This window comes from Aethalodelphis obliquidens, unplaced genomic scaffold (assembly GCF_003676395.1).
Source record: "Aethalodelphis obliquidens isolate GAN/ISIS:26980383/991018 unplaced genomic scaffold, ASM367639v1 scaffold10, whole genome shotgun sequence".
In the NCBI taxonomy this organism is placed as follows: Eukaryota; Metazoa; Chordata; class Mammalia; order Artiodactyla; family Delphinidae; genus Aethalodelphis; species Aethalodelphis obliquidens.
In genome coordinates, this window is record NW_020837954.1 from 15,673,670 (window position 1) to 15,689,468 (window position 15,799).

Consider the following 15,799-nt stretch of genomic DNA (forward strand, 5'->3'; position numbering starts at 1 on the left):
ATATGGGTCTTGTTTTTATATCCACTCAGCGAGCCTGTGTCTTTTGGTTGGAGCATTTAATCCATTCACATTTAAGGTAATTATCAATATGTATGTTCCTTTTACCATTTTCTTAATTGTTTTGGATTTGTTTTTGTAGGTCCTTTCTTCTCTTTTGTTTCCCACTTATAGAAGTTCCTTTAGCATTTGTTGTAGAGCTGGTTTGGTGGTGCTGAATTCTCTTAGCTTTTGCTTGCCTGTAAAGCTTTTGATTTCTCCATCGAATCTGAATGAGATCCTTGCCGGGTACAGTAATCTTGGTTGTAGGTTCGTCCCTTTCATCACTTTAAGTATATTATGCCACTCTCTTCTGGCTCGTAGAGTTTCTGCTGAGAAATCAGCTGTTAACCTTATGGGAGTTCCCTTGTGTGTTATGTGTCATTTTCCCCTTGTTGCTTTTAATAATTTTTCTTTGTATTTAATTTTTTCAATTTGATTACTATGTGTCTTGGTGTGTTTCTCCTTGGGCTTATCGTGCCTGGGATTCTCTGCACTTTCTGGACTTGGGTGGCTGTTTCCTTTCCCATGTTAGGGAAGTTTTTGACTATAATCTCTTCAAATATTTTCTCAGGTCCTTCCTCTCTCTTCTCCTTCTGGGACCCCTATAATGCAAATGTTGGTGCATTTAGTGTTGTCCCAGAGGTCTGTTGGCTGTTTTCATTTCTTTTCATTCTTTTTTCTTTATCCTGTTCCACGGAAGTGAATTCTACCATTTTGTCTTCCAGGTCACTTATCCATTCTTCTTCCTCAGTCATTTTGCCCTTGATTCCTTCTAGTGTGTGTTTCATTTCAGTTATTGTATTGTTCTTCTCTGTTTGTTTGTTCTTTAATTCTCCTAGGTCTTTATTAAACATTTCTTGCATCTTCTCAAACTTTGCCTCCATTCTTTCTCTGAGGTCTTGGATCATCTTCACTATCATTATTCTGAATTCTTTTTCTGGAATGTTGCCTATCTGTACTTCATTTAGTTGTTTTTCTGGGGTTTTATATTGTTCCTTCATCTGGTACATAGTCCTCTGCCTTTTCATTTTGTCTAGCTTTCTGTGAATGTGGTTTTCTTTCCACAGGTGGCAGGATTGTAGTTCTTCTTTCTTCTGTTGTCTGCCCTCTGCTGGATGAGGCTATCTAAGAGGCTTGTGCAAGCTTCCTGATGGGAGCAACTGGTAGTGGGAAGAGCTGGGTGTTGCTCTGGTAGGCAGAGCTCAGTAAAACTTTAATCCACTTGTCTGCTGATGAGTGGGGCTGAGTTCCCTGTCTGTTGGTTGTTTGGCCTGAGATGACCCAGCACTGGATGCTACAGGCTCTTTGGTGGGGCTAATGACAGACTCTGGGAGGGCTCACGACAAGGAATACTTCCCAGTACTTCTGCTGCCAGTGTCCTTTTCCCTGTGGTGAGCCACAGCTGTCCCCCGCCTCTGCAGGAGATCCTCCAACACTAGCAGGCACGTCTGGTTCAGTCTCCTATGAGGTCACTACTCTTTCCTTCTGGGTCCTGATGCGCACACTACTCTGTGTGTGCCCTCCAAGAATGGAGTCTCTGTTTTCCCCAGTCCTCTCGACGTTCTGCAGTCAAATTCCACTAACCTTCAAAGTCTGATTCTCTGGAAATTCCTCTTCCTGTTGCCGGAATCCCCAGGTTCGGAAGCCTGATATGGGCTCAGAACCTTCACTCCAGTGGCTGGACTTCTGTGGTATAATTGTTCTCCAGTTTGTGAGTCATCTACCCACCGGTTATGGGATTTGATTTTATTGTGATTGTGCCCCTCCTACCGTCTCATAGCAGCTTCTCCTTTGTCTTTTGATGTGAGGTATCTTTTATGATGAGTTCCAGTATCTTCCTGTCGATGATTGTTCAGCAGTTAGTTGTGATTCCCGTGCTTTCACAAGAGTGAACGATCACGTGTCCTTCTTCTCCGCCATCTTGAACCATTCCTGATTTTCTTACTTTAGGAGAATTTCAACATCCAGGGTTATTTATTTGACCCTAGGAAACAAAATCCGTGGTCTTAAAGGAACTTCCTGGCAAATTTGGAATCTAGAATCCTAGTTTCCAGGAGCTGAGATAGCTAACCTTTTCCATAATATTCTTAATGATGATTGGATCTCTGATTAAGTCCTACTTAGAGTTATGGTCAGTGTTGCAAGTGCTTATCAAAACTTCTGACAGGGCTTCCCTGGTGGCACAGTGGTTGAGAATCTGCCTGCTAATGCAGGGGACACGGATTCAAGCCCTAGTCTGGGAAGATCCCACACGCCATGGAGCAACTAGGCCCGTGAGCCAAAACTACTGAGCATGTGCATCTGGAGCCTGTGCTCCGCAATGGAGAGGCTGTGATAGTGAGAGGCCCACACACCGCGATGAAGAGTGGCCCCCGCTTGCCACAACTAGAGAAAGCCCTCACACAGAAATGAAGACCCAACACAGCAAAAATAAATTAATTAATTAAAAAAACAAAAGTACCAGTGCCACTGTGGATGTGAGGATTAAATTAGTAAAAAAACCCCAAAAAACAAAAAAGCTTCTGACATTCTTTTCCTTCTAGTCACTTGGGGGTGTTATGCCCCCATTTCCTTAAAATTAGATATGGCCATAGAATTGCTTTGGCCAATAAAATTTAAGTGGAAATGATGTGAATCACTTCTAGGTAGAAGCATTTAGGAGCCAATTTGTGCCAAGCCCTGTTTCCTTACCAGAATGACCCCCAGTGACTGGTGTTTGGATGGCAGTGTCATGGGATAGTGGACCCTCTGTCATCGTTGGTCTCTGAGTGCTACAGTGAGCAGGCCCCCTGGTGACCTGTGTTGGATAGGTTATATGAATAAGAAATAAAGTTTTGTGTGATATGCTATTGAAATTTAGGGGTTCTTTGTTGCTGTAGCACAAACTAGACTAACTTGGTCAATACTTTACAAAACTTTGCTTTTACATAAGCCTCTTCTTTTTTTTAATATATATTTAATTTTTATTTATTTATTTATTTATTTATGTCTGTGTTGGGTCTTCATTGATGTACGCAGGCTTTCTCTAGTTGTGGCGAGTGGGGGCTACTCTTTGTTGCGGTGTGTGGGCTTTTTATTGCAGTGGCTTCTCTCATTGTGGAGCACGGGCTCTAGGCGCATGGGCTTCAGTAGTTGCGGCATGGAGGCTCAATAGTTGTGGCTCACGGGCTCTAGAGCACAGGCTCAGTAGTTGTGGCACACGAGCTTAGTTGCTCCGCGGCATGTGGGATCTTCCCGGACCAGGGATCGAAACTGTGTCCCCTGCATTGGCAGGCAGATTCTTATCCACTGCGCCACCAGGGAAGCCCCATAAGCCTCTTCTGAGTCTGGATAAACATTATTATTGTTTTGTCTCATGTGAAGCTAAGATGTGACTCCATATAAGAGTAAATGGTTAGAAAAAGAAACTGCAAAAAGAGTAAATATTTAACCTTTTTATGCCCTCCAAAGAAGAAAAGATTTGCAGCTTTTGTTCTTCCACATATCAGAACACAACAATTATGTTCCCCATAAGTCCTCTCCCTGCACAGAAACTCTCTTTTTCCTTTGACACATGGTTTCTTGACTTTTCACCATCCTGGTTACTCTCTGTATAACATTTGTTTTGCTAATGTCCCTTTCAGGTTTTTTTTTTTTTTTTTTTTTTTGCGGTACGTGGGCCTCTCACTGTTGTGGCCTCTCCCTTTGCGGCGCACAGGCTCCAGACGCGCAGGCTCAGCGGCCATGGCTCACGGACCCAGCTGCTCCGCGGCACGTGGGATCTTCCCGCACCGGGGCACGAACTCGTGTCCCCTGCATTGGCAGGCGGACTCTCAACCACTGTGCCACCAGGGAAGCCCTGTCCTCTTCAGTTTTAATGTCTAGAACTGAATACAATTCTTAGCAGATTAGATGTTGCAGGGGCAGATCATTACTTGGCTTTTCTAAGACTTTTGATGACGGAGAATTATGGTTATTTAGTATAGGTACATTATTTTAGACCATATTTAGGTAGGGCTGACATTTTTAGTTAGGTCCCAGCAGTGGGTTTGGGTCAGGAAGGGTATGGCCCTCCTCTATCCCCACTGGAAGCTGGTAATCTTTGGGGAGCAACAATATCAGGAGCTTAATGTGGACCATATCTAAGGTCTAACTCTGGACAAAATGGGAGTAATTGAAGATTTTCAATGGGAGAATGATAAGGACACATTTATGTTATGAACTCTGGAAAAAACAAAAAGAATAATTGCTAGATGATACATACTTGGGAAGGGGTGAGACCAAAGGTAGGGAGACCAGTCATTCAATCAAGCAATCCACATAATGTATTGATTGTTTACTGATGTATTGGTTGCTCACTATGGTTGGCCATAGCTAAACAAAACATATATCTGAAGACAGGAAGGAGAAGGTGTAGTAAACGTGGTCAATGGATTTAATATTTTGATCAGATATTGTAAGTATAAATGAAGAAACTGAAAGGACAGAAGGCTAACATCTGAGGACAGGCTTCCTAAAGTAGCAATTTGAGAATCAGCAATTTCTAGTGGTGACAAAATCCATGAATGTAACAGGAAACCCATCTCAAATTGTTTAAAAAACAAACAAAATTCCAGAAGTAGGGTTGCTTCTGAAACTGCTTGATCAGGGCTGTCTCCACTTTTTTTTTTTTTTTTTTGTATTTCTTTGGCTCTTCTCTTTATATGTTTATATGTTCTGTTTATATGTTAGCCTTTTCTTTAGGCCGATTTTTCTCATGGTTGCAAGGTAGCTATCAGCAGTAATGAAGAATCCATACTTTCTAGTTTGTCTCTAGTGGGAGAAAAAGTACCCATTTCCCAGAACCACTGAATCTAAGTTCTGGTATTTGCTCTGATAGGATTATTCCTGAATCAGTCACTGTGGCCAGGTAAATGCATGCACTAATTCTGGAGGTAGAGCTAATGTCAGTTTTTCAAAAGACAGGTAACATAAGTGAAACATAGGTGTCTATTAAAAAAATTGGGATATAATTAGCAAGGGCAGAGGGGGAATAAATGCTGTGGAAACCACTCACAAATGCCCTCTAGAGAAATGGGACCACACTTAGAGAGGTAGAGACTTTTTCACTTGAATAGGAGTGGTAATTACTGGGAAGGGACTTTGGGGAATGAAATAGACAGGGACATGAACTAAGGGGTTCACGTATACTCTGAAATGTGTGAAGCTGGAGAGAATGCTTTATGTAAGGAGTACAGGGGAAGCAGTTTATTGGCAAGGGCATTTGTAGCTAGGGGACAGAATGGAGGTACAGTGACAGTGGGTTTTGAGAGGCCGAGGGAGAGCCCTGTGATTTAAAAATGGCAGCAGAGAAGTGATGTCATTAGCTCATATGTGGAATGTAGCAGGAGGAGAAGGTCTGACTAGATCTTTCCACATCTCTACCCACAGGTGGAGGGTTTCAAGACATTTGAGTTGCAACTCAGAAGAGAGTGGGTGATTCAGAGGATATTTATATTTGGGGAGAAAATGAGAAAAGCATCAGAGCAGTTTCTTAGGATGGAAAATATAGGAGAGAAGTCTCTGTGAAATCTTTTCTGGTTTTCTTAAGTTGGATATGCTCTGTTACACAGGTAGTTATTTTTCCAACTGATAAAGATTTTAGTTAAATGTGAACTAAAAGCAAGAGTGCATTATTATAGTACTGTGATGGCAGAAGCCAGACACTAGGGGCTGGTTTTGATGATGGAGGAGGGGCCACCTGCCAAGGAATGTAGGTGGCTTCTAGAAGTGGGAAAAGGCAAGGAAATGGATTTTCTCCTTGACTCTCTAGAAGGAACCAGCCCTGCCTTCAGCTTGCCTTCAGTCCATTGAGACTGATTTTGGACTTCTGACTTGCAGAACTGTAAGAGAATAAATTTGTATTGTTTGAAGCTACTAAGTTTGTGGCCATTTGTTACAATAGCAATAGAAAACTAATACAGTGATGAAAACTAAACAAAAAACCCAAAAAAACCAAAGAGTGCATTATGATCATTTTGAAACCTTTGAAGAATCAATTTCTGGGACTCCAAATTCCAATAAGTAACATTTTGTTAGCATTCATAAACATTTGCATATTTGTCATTTGCGTACTTACATATTGGATACATCCAGTTTCTCCTTAAGTGGAACACTTACAGGTACCAGCTGCCTTTGGTCCTCTGACCACAAGAACGTTTGCTCTTGCTCATCGTATCTCTGTATGTTGGGGACCCATGGCTCACTCTTCAGTTCAGTTGAGAAGTTTGAAATTCACCTCCTGGAAGCTGGACACCCAGTTCCACTTGGCTCTATTCACTTAAGATCTCTCAGCAGCAGTGAAAGCCACTGTGTCCCATGCTATCCTCTCCCAGAAACTCCTCTTTAACCCCCTATTAGCTTTCTTCAAGATGCACAGCTAGACACATCTCAGCATCAAACTGGGCATGCTGCCCTTCCTCATTCCACATGCCTGTGGAATGCTTCATGCTTTCGTCTACTTAATCTGCTCTCTGTGTTCCTATTCATGACATTATTGACATGTTTCTCCTCAGGCTTCAGGTGGTTTTCCATATTGTGCCCCCTCACACTCTCATTCTTATATTAGGTAAACTCATTTATTTTAACTATTATGTCTGAATATTTTATTCAACACTATTCTAAATTTTCTGACTCCAAACTCCTGTAATAATTTTTTTCAGCTATAGTGTTTTTTAGTTTCTGTCTCATGTGGTTGTATGTTTGTCCTATCTGAGTGTATGAATATAACACAATACAGTGTCTGCCATATCTTCAGGTTTACTTTCTGTACTTGAGCACAGGATTCTTTCCACTACCTATACTCTCTATAGTACTAGCACAGTGCCTTACATACAATTTTCACTCAGACATTTGATAAAATAAATTTATGCGTGGACAAATGCATATCTAATTATTTTATCAATTATGGGGTGGAGCTAATGGAATTTAATTTATTTTTAAATGAAATATTTTTATATTAGTGTTATCATTAAGCGAAGTGTTTCATATTTCCTTACTGTTAGGAACAAGGTAACATATTTGATACTTTGGCATTGATTTTTGCAGCAGATTTGTAGCAGGCATGCCTCCAGTGATCCTCTTGCAGTCATGATAAAAGTTGCTAAGTATCAAGTACTAATCCATTAAGCCTGGATTCTTCCTTAGAACGCTTTTCCATGCTGTGCTATTGATAGCTACCACAAGTGGTTAGAGTAGGAACATAACATTGAATATTTAAATGGTTGCTAGACCAAGTGAGAATACTATAAGTGAGTCCTGACTTAAATAATCAAAAAATCTCTTCTCTATGTAAGTGGCAAAGAGTTCTTGTGACACGAACGAGTTTAATGTGGTCTGTGGTGTTCATGAGAAAATAAACAGGGAAAGGTAAGATAATTTTTTTTTTAACTATAATGAGTTGGTTGAATACTGAAATATTGTGACTATCATGTAAATAGAAGATACCTGGGTTTAGAGAAAATGCTATAAATTCTTATACCTCACGACCAGTAGGTTATTCTAGAAATATGTTATGAACAATAGTGTTGGAAGTTTTCTGTCTGATGCAATTTAATTCTTTACTTTTTTTTTTTTTTAAGATAGAGCTACTAACTTTCCTCTCAGCTACGATGTAATATTCTTAAATCTATAGTTTATTACCCTTTGTATTAAAGAATAATGGTACTGTTAACACAATGGCTGTTGATCTAATGGAATATTTTTTAGTTTTACAAGGCTGTCTGTATAAACAATCATTAATCTTCAGAATATCAAGATAAAAGCTTTAGAAATACCAAGTTATTAATTTTTCAAGATATTGTAAAACTGAATTCTAATGGCAGAAAACCCACAAAACAAAGTTTTCAAATTTTTATCATATAATGTATATGAAGAAATAAGAATTTGGCTCAGTAACCTTTGCATTCTTTTGTTGTTTGTTCATATTCTCATTGATGATGTAAATTTATAGATACTTTGAGAACAGTCTTCCTGCTAAACTAGGGAGACATTTCCTTATGTAAACAAAGAGTAAATATTCTATTGGGGGGAATTTTTGGCCCAACTTTTACCTCTCAAGAAATTTAGTATTAAGGACATGTTTAGAGGTTCAGATTTTTCAAAAGATCTTTTCAATGATTTCCTAAAAGAATAATTTTTAGGATAAGATGGTTATAATATAGACTTTTTCCCCCTAGAGCAAATACTAAGAAAATGCCTAATATTAAGACTTTAAAGAAATTTAATCCCAGAAACAGTGAAGCATAAAACTGAAGGTTTGAGAGTAGGAACTGATTTTTTAAAATGGCCAAAACAATAAAGGTAAATGTCAAAGAACAAAACTACGCAATCTGATGAATTCCCATGACTAAGCAGATTGATTTGGTGTTTCATTTCTTTATCATTTCATCTATTTTCAAGGTTTAGAAATTGAACTGTGCTTCAACTGATGAAAATTATATTAACTTTGCAAGATAAGAAATTCACGGTCTTTTTACTTGGAGTGTTGAAAAATAAATTCTGAATTTTTAAAGAAAATCTACTTTATTTAGCCTTTTCAAAGATTTAAGATTCTATTAAAAACTATGCAAAGAAAAGAGATTTTAAGGAAACTATATATTTAAAAAAATATTTTAATGTACAGTGTTGACTCTTAAAACAAAGGAAAAACTATTGACATTTTTCACCTAACAATTTCCTTCAAAACATAATCTCAATTACTGTAGAAAATGCAGCAATATATTAACCTTTATTAGACTATTTTATTGAAATAGAGCTGATGTAATTTAGCTTAATGTAATCATAACAGGTTAAATACATAGTACCCTCTTATATCTTATTGCTAAAGGAATAAAATTAAGGAGGAAAATTTTAAGTGGTATTCAGAGTGAAATCCTTCATTAAACTTATTTACATATATTCAGTATAAAATGTAACTACAAATTATCCATGGAATTTTAAAATTGAGTATCAGTATTTGGCAGGCAATCTAATGGCTTCTCAAAGTTGTCCTAGTCTCCAGAATCTGTGAATATGTTACATTACATGATAAAGGGTGAAGACTGAATTAAATTTGCTAATTAGCTTAAAATAGGTAGATTATTCTGGATTATTCACGTGGGTGCAGTGTAATCATAGGGGTCCTTAAATGTGAAGAGAGGAGCAGAAGAGTGATTGTCAGAGTGAACACAATGTCAGAAAGACTCAGACAGTCATTGCTGGCTTTAAAGACAGAAGGGGCTAGTAGCCAAGAAATGTTTGTAGAAGCTGGTTTGTAGAAACTGGAAAAAGCAAGGAAACAGACTCTCCTTTAGAGTGTCCAGAAAGGAACACAGTCCTGCTGACACCTTGATTTTAGTCCAGTGAGACACATTTCTGACTTTTCACCTCCAGAACTACAAGATTGTACATTTGTTTTGTTTGTTTGTTTAGTGTTGTTTTGCAACACTAAATTTGTGATGATTTGTTACAATGATAGAAAATGAACACAACTATAGTAATAATTTTTTTCTGAAAATCTTAAATTTAAAAACTTGGGACCAGTTTGGAGGAGAGGTAACTGACAACAGTAGTTGCCGTAGTTGCTATTAACAGCAATGGCTACTCTGTTCAAGTTTATAAAGCGCTTCTACATGGGTCTCTCATGGGTGCTTCACTGCAATTAAGCCAGGTGGAAGAGGCCATGTTGGTGCATATTTCACAGCTAAGGAAACCGAGCCTCAGAGAGATGATGTGGCATAGACAGAGATGGAGGGCAGTCCCCCATCTTCCTTTGCTGAATTCCGGGTACTTTAGCCTGTGTGCCAGTCCAGCACTAGGAGACATAAAGAAGGCTTTTTAACAAACATGAGTCTTATTTCTATATCCAAGGGCTTAAATACAGTTTGGAGGGTTGGCAGCTACTTAGGTTTCAAACCAACCTTAAAAGTTATAAATATCTTTGAATTTGCTCTCAATAAATCTTTGAGGGTTTTATTTGTGGGTAGGTGAGTACAAAGACATTACAGAGTTCCTATTATGACCTTGAGAAAATTATGAACAACTTCATTTGTTTCCTGAGTCAAGGAAATCCAGTATTTGTTCAGTTGCTGGGAAAATTGAGAATAAATGACTCTCCTTGTTATGGTTTAATTTTTTTTCAAGTTTCAGTTTATTCGTATAACTCATTTTATTTTAAATTTAATATTACTGGACTTCCCTAGTGGCACAGTGGTTAAGAATCCGCCTGCCAATGCAGGGAACATGGGTTTGAGCCCTGGTCCGGGAAGATCCCACATGTCGCGGAGCAACTAAGCCTGTGAGCCACAACTACTGAGCCTGCACTCTACAGCCCACAAGCCAAAACTACTGAGCCCAAGAGCCACAACTACTGAAGCCTCTGCTTTGCAATAAGAGAAGCCATTGCAATGAGAAGCCCGTGCACCACAACAAAGAGTAGCCCCTGCTTGCCGCAACTAGAGAAAGCTGCGCGCAGCAACGAAGACCCAACACAGCCATAAATAAATAAGTTTCTAAAAAAATTTAATGTTACTGAATTAATTCAGTTTTTAACTTATAATTTATATCAGTCATGGAGTAGAAAGGTCTAGGCCATTATTAAAGATTAATAGGTAGGTAAAAAGATTAGATTCTGCCATGAAACATGGTAAACTAGTGGGTTGGTGGTGGTGGTGGTTATAAGTGTGGGATGCCTGAGTTTGAATTCTGGCTTCTCCCTTACTAGTTGTATGACATTTGGCAAGTTATTTATCATTCTGTACTGTCAATTCTTCATCTGTAAAATAGGGATTATAAAAATTATTAACTTAGAGGGTTTACATGAGAATTGAGATATTGTGTGCAAAGTATTTAAAACAGTGCTCTATATATGTTGGTTATTATTATACAAACCCTGTTTAAATTCGTTACTTTTAAAAGGGAAGAAAAACTTCTTTTAAATACAACACTTTCTAACATTGATGGGACTGGTCTATTTACCCCAGTTACCATTATATTCAAGGCAAATTTTTTGCATCTATAGTAAGAGAACTGGTGCTTATATGATACTACTAAGAATTTGTTTCCCAGTAAATAAAAGCCTTTAGCTTTGAACTGGAGCTGCATAACCATATATTAATGGAGACAACACCACATGGAACTGAGAAAATATGGTATGTACAGCAAATTATGAATGAGTTCTCTAGCAGAACATTTTTCCATTTCCCTATTCTAAATAGGATGAGGAGAAATAATTTTCCCAAGTTGCTAAAATCTTGACATTTTTACTGAAAAGTTCAAGTCATAGCTGTATTGTTTTCTCCGAGTTACCTTTAAAAGTGGAGACAATGTTCATAAGTAAAAAGAATCACTTTATGTAGTATGTGGCATTCTACACACTCAAAAAAATAAAAAAGAAAAAGACAACCTCAAAAGCCCCCAACAACAAAAACCAAAACACAAAAACCCCAAATAACAGTGGAAAAAATCTGCAACGTGAAAACTTGGGTAAAAATAAATATCATATTAAAATCAAATAGGGACTTCCCTGGCAGTCCAGTGGCTAATACTCCGTGCTTCCACTGCCAGGGGCATGGGTTTGAACCCTGGTCAGGGAACCAAGATTCTGCATGCTGCACGGTATGGCCAAAAAAAAAAAATTAAATTAAAATAAAGTAAAATAAAAAAGCAGTGATTAAAAAATTTTTTTATTTATTTTTTGGCTGTGTTGGGTCTTTGTTGCTGCACACCGGCTTTCTTTAGTTGCGGTGAGTGGGGGCTACTCTTCCTTGTGGTGCACAGGCTTCTCATTGCAGTGGCTTCTCTTGTTGCGGAGCATGGGCTCCAGGTGCGCAGGCTTCAGTAGTTGTGGCTCGCAGGCTCTAGAGAGCAGGCTCAGTAGTTGTGGCACACGTGCTTAGTTGCTCCGCGGCATGTGGGATCTTCCCCGATCAGAGATTGAACCCGAGTCTCCTGCATTGGCAGGTGGATTCTTAACCACTGTGCCACCAGGAAAGTCCCAATAAGCAGTGATTTCAAGGCACATGTTCAAGTAATAAGCAAAACTTTAAAATGTTATTTGATTAAAAAGATATTTAGCACAGGGAGCTCAGCTCGGTGCTCTGTGATGACCTAGATGGGTGGCAATGCGCGGGGTAGTGGGAAGGAGGTCCAAGAAGGAGGGGATATATGTATACATATAGCTGATTCACTTTGGTGTACAGCAAGAACTAACACAACATTGTAAAGCAATTATACTCCACTTAAAAAAAAATATTTAGCTTTCAGAAATGCAGTAGTGGTTCTAAATCAAAGGAATGGTATCAATAAAAAGGTGATTGATATATAATATATTTTGGTTCCATATATGATTATTCATTGGTGAGACTAGAATTATTTTTTTAAATTGAAGTACAGTTGATTTACTATGTTGTGTTAATTTCTGCTGTAGAGCGAAGTGATTCAGTTATATACACACACACACACACACAAACACACACACATATATATGTACACATTCTTTTTTATATTCTTTTCCATTATGGTTTATCACAGGATATTGAATATAGTTCCCTGTGCAATACCGTAGGACCTTGTTGTTTACCCATTCTTTATATAATAGTTTGCATCTGCTAACCCCAAACTCCCACTCTGTCCCTCCCCCCGCCCGCCGCAACTCCCTCTTGGCAACCACAGGTCTGTTCTCCATGTCTGTGAGTCTGTTTCTGTTTCATAGGTAAGTTCATTTGTGTTATATTTTAGATTACACATATAAGTGATATCTTATGGTATTTGTCTTTCTCTTTCTGACTTCACTTAGTATGATAATCTCTATTGCATCCATGTTGCTGCAAATGGCATTATTTCATTCTTTTTTATGGCTGAGTAGTATTCCATTGTATATATGAACCAGCAGTCCCCAACCTTTTTGGCACCAGGGACCAGTTTCATGGAAGACAATTTTTCCATGCACTGGGGTGGGGGATGGTTTTGGGATGATTCAATCTTATTACATTTACTGTGCACTTTATTTCTATTATTATTACACTGTAATATATAATGAAATATGTAAATATAATTATACAGCTCACCATAATGCTGACAGGAAGTGGAGCTCCGGCTGTAATGCGAGTGATGGGGAGTGGCTGTAAATACAGATGAAGCTTCTCTCACTCGCCTGCCGCTCATCTCCTGCTGTGCGGCCTGGTTGACAACAGGTTACAGACTAGTACTGGTCCGTGGCCTGGGGGTTGGGGACCCCTGATTTAAACCACATTTTCTTTATCCATTCATCTGTCAATGGAGATTCAGGTTGTTTCCATGTCTTGGCTATTGTGAATAGTGCTGCTGTGATCATAGGGGTGCATGTATCTTTTTGGATTATAGTTTTGTCTAGGTATATGCCCAGGAGTAGGATTGCTGGATCATATGGTAACTCTAGTTTTAGTTTTTTGAGGAACCTCCATACTGTTTTCCATAGCGGCTATACTAATTTACATTCCCACCAACAGTGTAGGAGGGTTCCCTTTTCTCCACACCCTCTCCCACATTTGTTATTTGTAGACTTTTTAGGATGGCCATTCTGACTGGTGTGAGGTGATACTTCATTGTAGTTTTGATTTGCATTTCTCTAATAATTAGTGATGTTGAGCAGCTTTTCATGTGCCTCTTGGCCATCTGTCTTCTTTGGAGAAATGTCTATTTAGGTCTTCTGCCCATTTTTCAGTTTGTTTGTTTTTTTGTTGTTGAGTTACATGAGCTGTTTGTATATTTTAGAAATTAAGCCCTTGTCAGTTGCATCTTTTGCGAATATTTTCTCCCAGTCCATAGGTTGTCTTTTAATTTTGTTTATGGTTTCCTTGGCTGTACAAAAGCTTCTGAGTTTATTTAGATCCTGTTTGTTTATTTTTGCTGTTACTTCTATTGCCTTGGGAGACTGACCTAAGAAAACATTGGCACAATTTATGTCAGAGATTGTTTTGCCTATGTTCTCTTCTAGGAGTTTTATGGTGTCATGTCTCATATTTAATCTTTCAGACATTTTGAATTTATTTTTGTGTATTATGTAAGGGTGTATTCTAGCTTCATTGATTTACATGTGGCTGTCCAATTTTCCCAACACTGATTGCTGAAGAGACAGTCCTTTTCCCACTGTAGGTTCTTGCCTCCTTTGTTGAAGATTAATTGACCATAGGTGTGTGGGTTTATTTCTGGGCTCTCTATTCTGTTCCATTGATCCATATGTCTGTTTTTGTGCCAGTACCATGCTGTTTTGATTATTGTCGCTTTGTAGTATTGTCTGAAGTCTGGGAGGGTTATGCCTCCTGCTTTGTAGAAACTAGAATTCTTAATTTTAGCATTATTAATTCCTTTTGAAAAATGGAACTTCATTTTATTTCAAAACTTGGGTGAAATGGACAATCTCTTCAACAAATGGTGTTGGGAAAGCTGGACAGCTACATGTGAATCAATGAAATTAGAACACTCCTTCACACCATATACAAAAATAAACTCAAAATGGATCAAAGACCTATATATAAGGCATGACACCATAAAACTCCTAGAAGTGAACATAGGCAAAATATTCTTGGACATAAATCATAGCAATATTTTCTTAGATCAGTCTCCCAAGGCAAAAGAAATAAACAAATGGGACCTAATCAAGCATAAAAATTTTTGCATAGCAAAGGAAACCACCAACAAAACAAAAAGACAAATGATGGAATGGGAGAAAATATTTGCAAACAATGCAACTTACAGGGGGTTAACATCCAAATATGCAAAAACTCATACAACTCAATTTCAAAAAACAAACAACCCAAACAAAAAATGGGCAGAAGACCAATAAGGATTAGTATTCAGAATAAATAAAGAGGAAAGAGAAAAAGCATGTAAAATGGGTACAGCATATGAACAGAGATTACACAGAGAAGAACTGAACTTCCAATCAACATTTGAAAAAATATTAAAATCATTGGTAATCAGAGATAGTCAAATGACATACCACTTCACACATATAAAGTCAGCCAAAATTAAAATGACAAACCTCATGATGTATTGATAATCATGTTGAGAAATGGGAACTCTTAAATACTGTTAATGGTGAATATAAAAAATGAGTAATGATAATAATTGGAGTATATTTGTCAAAGAAAAATTGCTTTGGATAAATTAGGCAAGGAAGTCTTTATTCAAGACTATTGCAATAGAGGAGAGAGATTGAACTTAACTCTGCTAAAATTAAAAGTGGGGGGAGTTTTAAGTTCTGTAGTGAGCTAGTGGAAAAAGTTCTGGAGGATGTTAGGGGCAAGGTTGGTCCATCTGATTAGGCATCTGTTTTTGCTAATCTAAATTAGGCTACTACCCTCTCACAGAAACTGGGAAACAGGAGCACTACTTCCTTGAGGATTACATTAAAAAAAAGTATGGCTCCCAGGTCCTTGAGAAAGCATTGCTGGGTTGTAAAACCACAAGAAGCTTTTAAGAAGATTTATATCTCTAAGGGATGACTGGTGGGGAGGAGAAAGAATTTGCAATTACAAGCTTTCTAAAGTTAATACTAAGAAAGGGGAGGTCAGTGGCCTAGAGTGAGGAAGAGACCTGTTTAAAATTCCATCAAGCTGAGGGGAATGTTAAGGCCATTTTGGTCACTTTGAAGAATAATTTGGCAATATCTAGTAAGCTTAAAGATGCATACAATCTAGAACCCAGACATTCCACTTCCAAATATATATACCCTAGGGAAAGTCTTAGACCTATGCATCAGGAGACATGTGCCACATATTTA